Here is a 10,878-nt window from a genome sequence, read left to right as displayed (position 1 = left end):
CCCTACACAACTCCACCAAGAGCCACTAGTGTAGAACAAGCTATATATTCAGTCACTGAGGCAGAATTGAATCCTATAGGTACACAGTGAAGAAATACTAACCCAAGTAAAAACCTTATCATTACAAATCAACTAAGGTATATACTGGGCGCATCTACACAAGACACTTAATGTGAAGCAACCTAACAACACTGCACAGTAGCATGCCAGGCAAAAACCATGCCAATATGCTACTGCATAATAGCATTAGGTTACTGCGCAGTAAGCATCACAAAAAAAATGTGCGCCAGCACTACTGCGCAGTAACTGTAGTTACTGTGCATTTAGTTAGTACTTCATTAAGCAAGTAACTACTGTGCATTAATAAATGTGTAGATGCATTCACAGGTTCTCAATTTCAAAACTTGGATTTGTATAAAACTGTGACAGGATGACACCCAAGGGCTGCTGCAATCCTGCTGTCTCCTGCTCCAGGCTCCCAGGGAGCTCCAACCTACCCTGCTTCCTCATCTGCCACACCTCAATGTTAAAAGGTAAAAAGGGGAAGCTGCCCTCAGAGGCTGGTGAGCCTCGGGTGCTCTCTCTCTTCCTCTCTCTCTCTCTGCTCATTTCCTCAGGCCCTCCTTGCTTTAAGGGCTAAATTCATGGCCTCTTTCTGACCCTACAGCCACACCCATGCCTCACAGATGTTACTCTGTCCACAGTTCTGTCCTTTTGTATAGGCCTCAGCCCTCTTGGCTTTGGCCCCCCTTTTCTCTGGCTGCAGGCTTTCAGCCTTGTCCCACTGGTTTGGACCCAGCTCTCTCAGCCTCAGCTCTTTCTGTATCTCTGGGTCCCTTTGTCCCTCCATGCTTCGCCTATGCCTCTGGGTCCCTGATCCCAGGCTAAGCTGTCTGTTATTGAGTGACCATCAGGCACCCCTCCATAGCCTTCATACCTCCCCTATTAGCCATTTCCGGTCCGCCAGTCTCAAGCTTAAATCATAACATAAGCACAAGCCACAGCTTCACAACTAAAGTGGGTTGTGGCCTCACTAAAGCCATATGCTCCCCTTAGCTCTCTCCTGGCAGCTCCAGGGAACAGCTCAGGTGCCTGCCAGTATCTGCTGCAGGCATCTCGCTCAGGAGCTCCCCCCTCTGCAGCATGCCAGGCCAAACATCCTGCTCTGTCTCAGGCCCTGGGCTTGTATGCCTGGAAGCCTTGCCCCCTTTCTGCCATATGCCTTCCCCAGCCCCACACAGGGCTTTTCCCTGTTAATTAAGGGCTAGCCTGCCCTCCTGCAGCTGCAGTCCCACACAGCTCGCTTAACCTGCTGCATCCTCTTAAAGCAGGAGTGGACAAAATAAGACTTGTGGGATGGATCCAGCCCACGAAGGGACTTTGTCCAGCCCACAGCAGGTCCCTTGGTCCCACCTAGCCCGGGCACCATCCTGCCCGTGGCATGTCCTGCCACCATCTAAGCATGCAGTGGGGCTGGGGCAGCTCCACAGCTCGACTGCCTTTCTAGGTAGCCCAAGTGGCAGCAGCTCCTTCTGGTTGTTGCTGCTGCTGGCCCCAGCCCCGTGGTACTGGCAGGGACTGTGCTCACAGTACCAACCTGGCCCACCCCGCACCTACTCTGGACTCGGCCTGGCAGAGCAAACCAGGCCAGATCAGCTGGAACCCATGTGCACAGCCCCACCCCAGGCTGCCCCACGCCTGCTCCGGACTCGCTTGCCCACACTCTGCAGCGGCAGCAGTGGCACCTGGGCAGAAGCTGCTGTTCTGCATGGGGGAAAGCCCTCCCCTTCACTGCTGCTGGACTCTTCCTGCTGCAGCCACCTGGATGCCACACCTGGGCTGTCCTGCAGCTCCTCTGCACTGCCCCCACTGCCCTGTTGGGCAGGCCAGAGGCAGCAGCAGTGGCAGCAGCAGAGAGGAGCAGCAGGGCAGATCGGGCATGGACTTTGGGCAGCTGCACCAAGAAGGGCCAGGCATCATCGAGGTTGAGGGGCCACTTTTCCCCCAGGCCCAGCAACAGCTTCTTCCTGGTCGCTGCCACTGCTCATCATGGACGGGTGGTCCAGAACAGGCAAGGGGCAGGCCGGGGCAGGGCTGTGCATGAGGGTTCCAGCCGATCCGGAGCTGGTCTGCTCCACCAGCCGAGTCCAGAGAAGGCTCGGGGCAGGCTGGGGTTGAGGCTGTGCATGCAGGTCCCCACCAGTACCCTGGCTGGGGCCAGTAGCAGTGGCAGCCAGAAGGAGCCACCACCACCACCTGACCTGCCTCATAAGGCAGGATGAGCTGGGGGCTGGGATGGGACTGTGCGTTGTTGGCACGTGGGCTCCCTGCTGCTGTGAGGATAGTGGGGGGTGCTGACCGGCTTGCAACAGCTCCCCAGAACTACCTACATGGCCCACGGGCCCAAATAATTGCTCACCCCATCTTTAAGGAACAGGAGCCCCCTGGCTCCCTGCTACAGTCCCCTCTCCTCCTCTTCCATTATACCTAAGTAATAGGGTTTAGGTCCCCAGTTACAGGAACATATCTCCATTCTTTCTACATAGCACCTACTGGCCATTTTCAGAGCAAGACATGAAAATTGTTCTTAGCAAACCCCAAACTAAAATTCATTAGGTTTTGTAACAATCTTCAGACAAGACAGATTTGCTGAGACTCATTAAGGTTTGAGATATTTTTCCCCAGTTGCAGGCAAGCCTGAACTATAGATGTGATCTTCATGTAAACCCAGGTGAAGTGCTGTGCTTGTCTTTTACATGCAGTGAAAGAGGAACACAGAAAGTGAAATCCTGCATATATCAAGCCTGAAGAAAATGTCTGATGAAGCCATGAAAAGCAAAAAATTGCTGAACTCCATATAAATCCAACTGCTTTTGGAGCTCTTTACAACATTCAAAATTAATGCAGCTGGATCAATCCACTGGATCAGTTTTTAATTTTTTTATGTTGTTACCAAAAAATAAAAATTGATTGCTGTCATGCATTAGCAGTTTCTAAGTATTTTAACAGTTAAATGATGAGACAGATATAGGATGCAATAGTATTTGTTATCATTAATAATATTAATGTAATTTTCACTGAACATTTTTCTAGTGATCCTCAATTAGAGTAAAGATGCATAAAAGAGCATATTTAACTAACTATAAGTTTTTCTATGGTCAAAAGTATTTATCATTACCAGCCTCAATCAAAGGATTTATGAAATTTTTGTCAACTTTTACAAGTAGAAGATGATATAATAACTACCCTACTATTTATTTGCTTCCACTTTTAAAATAAGAGGTAAAAATAGCTGAGCTGGAAAGCATGCTGAGTCTTTTGAAGATAGCCACTAGAGATTATTTTTTAATTTGTATGTGTGCAGTGCTTAACACAAAAGGGGTGCTGATCCCTGACTGGGATTTCAGAGTACTATCATATTACAAATAATAATAATAATAATAATAATGTTAATATCCAAACAGCTGACAGTAATGTGAGCTGCAATGTGGGTAACTCACATTTATCTGCAGAGCTGCAAATATCCCTTCAAGCAAAAACAATTTATCCTCTTGGAACAAAGCACACATATTGTTAGACAGCTAATACCCCACTTGACAAATTACAAAACAAAGAATAAGGAGTACATATTTATTCTAAATCTTATATTGCTGGCATGGCTTATATGGCAGCACTTAAAACCTCAGCCAACTAGAAGTCTAGTAGGTTAACTTCCTCACACAGATTTGAGCTTTCTACTCAATGCTGGTTTGTAATAGAAAGTTAAATCTCCCAAGACACTTTAGAGTTAATAGCATAAACATCCGAACAAATTTACTTCCTCAAGGAGAAAAAAAAATGAAAGCTATGTGCAAAAACATAATAGTTGCTCCATTTACTTACTGCCAGTATCTGTCTTGCTACTTTGTAAAGCATTTTGAGGAAACCTTGGATATGAAGGGGATTACATAAACTCCTATTTGATTTTATTGTGCATAGCTTGTTTGCCATCTAGCGGAGAGGAGAGAGAAAATAAATCAAGAAAGATCTATGCTTCTGGGGATGCTAGTTTAACAGGGTGGAATTGCCAACAGAACAGCATGTGCAGTAGTAGAGACAGCAGCCACAAGTCTGCCCTGCCACCATGTGTCAGGCCCGGGCAAGTGAAAAATTTGAAGAATGTTTTATGCAAGTCCATACAATACTGGTATCTTGTAGGTAAATGCACTCTCATTTTCTTCCTGTCTGAAAAATATGGAGAAATCAGCAACTTGCCATGTTTCCTTTACTTAATCTTCATAATCCACTATATGGGAGAACACTGAGGCATCACCAATAAAATGCCCAAAAGCTGAGTGAAACAGACTAAAGAGAGTCTCTGGACCAAAAAAGAAAAATTACGATTTCTGAGCTACAAAGTCACAGAAGCACCACCCCATTTAAAAGATATGTGGGAAGAAATACTAAAAATATTCTAAACATACTGTTCAAAAGCTTAGAAAAAGAAAAAAATAGTTTTAAAAAAGTAGTCTAGATGAAAAAAAAATCAAAAACAATCAAACTGACAATGTCTCTTCAACTTCTAATTTGAAAAATTCTATACTGGTAATAACTATTGGCTATCACTTCATATTATGAATTAACATGATTTGCACATTTTTTTTCTTAATTGAGCTAAATCTCTACTAATGACCATAGAGAATGAAATAGGCTGCAGCTGTCTCTGTCATGCATATGCAATAGGTGCTTAGCAGCTATTTATGTAATTACTAACAGTCAAATTTAGCTGTGTAAAAGACATGTGAAAGATTTAATGATGATCTGAAATTAATGGATCATTACAGAATGTGTAAATAGTTTTTCAAATGTATATTCATATATACAATTGGCATAGGGTGCTTTCAGAAAATAGGCATCAAACGTAACAAGTTTATAGGAACTCCATAAATATCTCCAGCAGAGTAGAATCAAATTATTTTTGAAGACATGGATACTAGCATTGGCTCATTACGCTGCCAAAACCATGGCATGCTGAGAGAGGCATAAGGAAGCTTTCACAGCTGCTCTTGCAACATCTGTGACAAAGTATCTCTACAGCCAGCCTGTTGAAATTTACCAAGTTCAGGGGGACTTCTCTAAATATATATACAGTAATACAAAAAGGCTCTGGCCATGTCAGGACGTAAATGGTAGAGTTAATTACAGTTCATTCCCTTGATCCAGATCCTACAACTGTATGTGAAAGACACTTTTGCACATGTAAAAGGCTAGAGGGCATGAAGAGAGGCAGGAGCAAAGGGTTAGGGGAAAGTTTCTTTCTATATAAGGTAGAGTGTTGGAATTCTAATACCAGGGTATGCATCAAGCTTGGAAAAGTCCTGCTGTGGAGGAGCAAGTTGGTTAGGAAAGTAGTAGAAAGCTGAGAAGACAATCAAGCCGCAAACCAAGTGAGAAACAATAACGTCTCTTAATATACTGTAATGAGCTTCCTTCCCCCGTCAGCTGAGTTGCAGTGGTTTCAGTTTAAAAGATAGGCTGAAGGAAAAGGACTGAAACTGTATTCTTTTGCTTAGGGATGGTACTTATTAAATTTAGGGGAAGCAGGTGCTCCTTTCTTCAGGATCTAGGTGCACTAAACTTTGTTAGACCAGTGGTGTTTCAGCTTTTGACCCCACAGGCCTGATGGGAAGTGCAAGGCCAGTCCTCAGGCTGGACTGAGTCCCACATGCCAGGATCAGGCCCCACATACCGAGATAGGACCAGGTCCTGGGGCCTGGTATCACCTCTGCCTAGCCCCAGATGTCTGGATAGGACTAGGCCCTGGAGCCCAGCACTTCCAGCATGTGCCAGGATTGGACCCTGGGGCCTGGTGCTGCCACTGGATGCTGAGATTGGCTCCTGGAAGCCCACACTGCCCCCATCCGGCCCCACACACCAGGATCAAGCACCTGATCTAGTGCACAAGGCCCGGGCTCCCCCCAGATCCCAAAATTTGACAGAAGGAGAGTGGTGCCACTACTGGCCCACCGTCAAATTTCTGGATCCGTGGGGAGCCCCACAGGCCAGACATGGCCTACGGGCCAGGGGCTGGGCACCCTTGTGTTAGACTTTTAGAAAAAATGGTCTGGTCTTATTCCTTCTGAAACCCCAATGTTACAACATGATTTTACACCATGTTTATAAATATTGCATAAAGATTCCAAATAAGAAAATGATTTTTATAAAACAATCTCTGACTCTGGATTCTTTAATCTAGCTGATATTTGGGGCCTGATTTTCAGCAGGCCAGAGAACCTATAACTCCAACTTAAATCAGTAGGAGCTGCGAGCTTTCAACATTTCTAAAAATCAGGCCAAAGGTATGTGAATGTGGGCACTCACAAACTGTTACTCAAAATCAGAAGTCACTTTTGAAAAATATTCCTTAAATGAACAAGGGAATGGAACTGCCTGTTCTCATATTTGTACAAAGGGAATAGTCATAAAGGCAGTGGTTCTCAATCTTCTCAGCCCCAATATATCCCTTGTTAGAATTAAGGCACCTCTCAGAAAATGCCAGCTCTTAGTTTTCATTTGTTTTTTGACTACAGAAAAATAATAAAGCAATTCTTCTGTTGCATGGAATTCAGAAAGACCATAACAGGTCAGAATGCTTTTAACACTATGGCTTCCCATTTGAAATCTCTGGGTTTTCCTTATAAATCATTTGCACATCTAACCATGCTATTATTGCATAGCAAGCTACAGCACCTTTGAAAGGCTCTCCAGGCAACCTGGTGGAGAATCACTGCATTAAGGACTTGATTCTGCAAGTAGGGAACATTTTGCCCTGATCTAACAAAAAGCACTTCTGTCCATGCCTAATATTAAGTCCCACATGACAACTCACAAAAAGTACCTTGCAAACAGTACTTATTCTTACTTAATTTGGTGCAAATCAGGATTAACTCCAATTCATAGAACCATAGAAAATTAGGGTTAAAAGAGACCTCAGGAGGTCATCTAGTCCAACCCCCTGCTCAAAGCAGGATCATCCCCCACTATATCATCCCTGGCAGGGCTTTGCCTACCCAGGTCTTAAAATTTCTAAGGACAGAGATTTCACAACCTCTCTGGGTAGCCTGTTCCAGTGCTTTACTACCCTCCTAGTAACAAAGATTTTCCTAATATCTAACCTAAACTCCCCTTGCTGTAACTTGTCAAAGGGCATCACTGACGTAAAACTAGGGTGAAATCTAAAGGCCAACATTATTGCTATAACAAAGCTCTACTGTCAAGTTCAGCTGATGATTTCTGAAAAGACCCTGCTGTGTAAATTTGGGATTTTCTGACACACAGCCTGTAAATATACAATTAAAGCAGGCTGTCAGATTTCAGGTAAGGGTTTTTATGTTGTTCCCTAAAACACAAGGACGGTTAACTTAATCAGAACAATGCTTCAGTGTATTATAAAGGCCACAGGTATTTATAGTACCTCAAAAATAGAACAGAAGGATATTGTCAACTTTTCAAATGTTGTATATACAAATAATGTTCATAAGACCTGAGATAAAATTTTCCTCACCGCTGTGCAAGAAAAGGAAAATAGCATGTAAGAACTGTTAACACCTAATATTAAAAATATATTTTTCCAATAGAAAGTAACATAAAACATGTTGGTTTTGTAAGTTGTTACTATACTCTCAACAAGATTCTAAGTACCTGGAATAAACATGGTTTAGTGTTTCTGTTGCTAAGATTGTACAACTTTAATCAAGAGAACATTTCAACTATCCAAAATATTTATTACCATTTCTTCTTACTTTGTGCATTAATGGATTAACAGAAATATTGTTATCCAATTTAAGAGTTCTCCCCTACCAGCTATTTTTCCCATGTAGGTATTCCTTAACTTTAAAAAGGTTTTGATCCTTTTTGACCACTCTGTAAATGGTGTTGTTTATTTTGTTAAAGCACTACCTTCATTCCTCTTATTTTTATCATTCTGAAAATATTTTTTAAAAAGAAAGTTAGATTGTTATCTTCTTCAAAGATTATAAATTCAAGCAGAAAAAACCCAAACAAACAATTATATGAAGACTGCAGACACTACTGTGATGACCGCAATGCAAGACCAGTGTAAAAGACCAACTTCAATAAGGTCTCTAAAAATGTAGCAGGGACTTTGTAGAAATGAATATACTGAATAAACATCTAAAGTTTTGAGCCATGGTGCCCAAAGCTAGCACTTTGCGCTCTGTGGCATTCATTGACATTTTTAATCACTGAACTACAATGCAATCTAGTGGTGAATGTAAGAACAGAATAGCCAAAGGGAATGCTTTACTATTTGACTGCATTTCATCTGGATAGCAGTGCCTTCATTATTCAACAGACTTATTGAGGTTGCACTGCCACATGTAAATATAAAAATACATTTTCTTATTCTAATTCTGCCCGCATAAATTATCCTTGCAGTTCCTATTGGCCACAGTATACTGTATTGAACATCCTAAACTGCTGTATAGTGTAGCTGTCAGATGTGGATTGCTATCTTTTATGCTAAAAGTAGTTGCACTTCAGGCTTTAAAACCCCTTGCACTGTCAGAGTAGCATAAATGGACTTTAGCATAAATTAGTACTGCTAAACATAAATACCAGGGCTCTATCATACCAGTCAGCTAAAGGTTCACACTGGCCCCTCTATAGCTCCACAATCCATAGGGACAGCATGGCAAGACTATTCTACACTCCTTTAGGTGATGTAGCACATTTCCTGAAATGTACCTGCTGACCAGTATGAGGGAAGGAACCCATGGCCTCTTCTCCTCTACAGCTTTCTTTGGATGTCTTGCTCTCAAAGATTGGTGGCTTGTGATTTCTTGCCATGGAGAGATGCTAAGTAGGGTGTCTTTTAATTGTTTAAGCTACCTTGATGATCAATAGAGTATCTGGGCAGAATTTGATTCTCCAGTTGTAAAATAGTTTGGAATCTAGATGAAAGATATTAAGAGAGACAGAAACAAGCATCCTGATTCTTTATCCCTTATTTGCACAAATAGCCTTATTAAGTTCAATTGGACTAAGTACCACACAGTATGGATAAAAACTGCTGGACTGGATCTCAGGTTATTAATTACCCAGAGATTCCTATAGTAATCAATTTACTTTCCTATCAGTCATACAGTAAATAACAGTGTTTTTTTAATAGGGGAGGGTATGTCCCAAACGCCTTCCTCTGTTCCTGTCAACTTTAGTTGCGTTCAAGATAGTGTCATCACAGCTATATTTTTCCCAAGCCAGAAGAGCATAGGTTTAAAAACACAAACACCTTGCCATGCTTGAACACAATTCATTTTACAACTACTGAAACCTGATAACAGCCTCCTCCCAGGTTAGAGTCCAACATTTGCATTTCTGTTCTAAGTCCAGTTTTCATTACATGCCTTCTGAGATCTCTCACAACAAACTGAAAGAGAAAAAAAGGCAACTTAGGAGAGGGAAACCCAACACTTATGGAGGTAGAAATAAGAAACCTTTTAACAAGTTTACCTTAATACAAATAAGACCTCAGATTTGAAGACAAATGCTCTCTAAATAGGAAGACTTTTTTCTGAATGCCAATAGTGACTGAGGAGAGGCTTATAATGGGTCGGAGCTTGTAGCCTGAGTAAGCATTGGAGGCCTAAAGAAAGATTCTCAAGATCAAGAAAGGTACTCTCAATTCACATTGTCCCTAATTCAGGGGGGAGCAAAATGTGGCCTGGGGGCTGGATGTGGTCTGCGGGGCCCCTAAAAATTTTAGAAAATTAATATTAATCTGCCCTGGGCTGCCTGTCTTGCAGCCCTCAATGGCTTGCCAAAACTCAGTAAGCGGCCCTCTGCCCAAAATAATTGCCCGCCCCTGTTTGGAAGGAGTCCTGAATTTAAAGCAGGATGGTGAGTTTTGCCACTGTGGCAATGCATCCGTCAGAAGAAAGGAAAAGAAAGAAATGCAAACTGCTAAGAGACATTCAGTTAAAGAAGTGACAGGATCTGATGCGTGAGCCCAAAAATTACACCACCAGTTATGCCACGTGTACTGCAGGACCTGTGATGTTGGGAATCAGATATCAGACTCCAGTTGCGCCCTACTTGCCATGATCCTGGGCTCAGTCTGCAACAGCAAAGGTGCCTTATGATCAGTTGTCAGCTGGTTCTGGGAACCCAAAGGACTAGTTTGAGCCCCTGGAGCCAGATGACGATCAGCTGATGGTTACCTAGCAGAGACTGCACTGAGGTCCGTGCTTCAGTGTGGTCCCAATCCTGCCAGGGCTCGTCAGCTGGCAACGACTGCACTGGGGGCCATTTGGACCCAAGTTCATTTTAAGACACAATGCAACCAGCCACAAAATGATTACAGTGCAACATCTGCCAGGGTCCTCATGGCCAGCTCTTCCAGCGGCGTCCGGCAGCACAGCTCCAGGACGACTATGCTTACGTACACCAGCCAGGAACCTGCCCCATGGACTAGATCGGCGGTTCCCAACCTTTTTTTCCATGCCCCACTGGTGGGAGCGGAGCGTGGCAGTGGTCCAGGGGCAGGGGAGCTCCCGGCACACAGTACGGCTCCCCTTTTCTGTGTGGCACTGCCAGCATTGCCCCGTGAGCCTCATTCGGGTCGCGACCTGGGGTTGGGAACCACTGAACTAGATAAAGCAAAAGGTCTGCTAGTTATGGCACCTACATTATTACTACCTAGCCTGGCTCACAGCTCACATGGACTCGTTCCTTTCATAGTTGTTAGGAGCTGGAAGGGACCTTACAAGATCATCTGGTCCAGCCCCCCAAGTAGGCATGATTGGCCACGGGGGACCCCCCTCCCTGCACAGCATGATTGGCTGTGGGGGCATCCCCTTCCTGGATGTTGAGAGTGGCTAC

General features: G+C 43.7%; 1 long non-coding RNA gene across 1 annotated transcript in view; it reads right to left on the bottom strand.

Annotated features, from left to right (window-relative positions):
• Positions 1 to 8,992, bottom strand: part of LOC102386857 — a 9,985-nt gene extending 993 nt beyond the window's left edge. The window contains exon 1 of the long non-coding RNA XR_324734.3: positions 8,746 to 8,992. This is a non-coding gene — a long non-coding RNA (uncharacterized LOC102386857). The remainder of the gene's footprint in view (positions 1 to 8,745) is intronic.
• Positions 8,993 to 10,878: the final 1,886 nt, after the last annotated feature.

The sequence above is a fragment of the Alligator sinensis genome, unplaced genomic scaffold (assembly GCF_000455745.1).
Source record: "Alligator sinensis unplaced genomic scaffold, ASM45574v1 scaffold990_1, whole genome shotgun sequence".
Taxonomy (NCBI): Eukaryota; Metazoa; Chordata; order Crocodylia; family Alligatoridae; genus Alligator; species Alligator sinensis.
The sequence above is the reverse complement of the archived record's forward strand: the minus strand, read 5'-3'. Positions and strand labels throughout refer to the sequence as shown.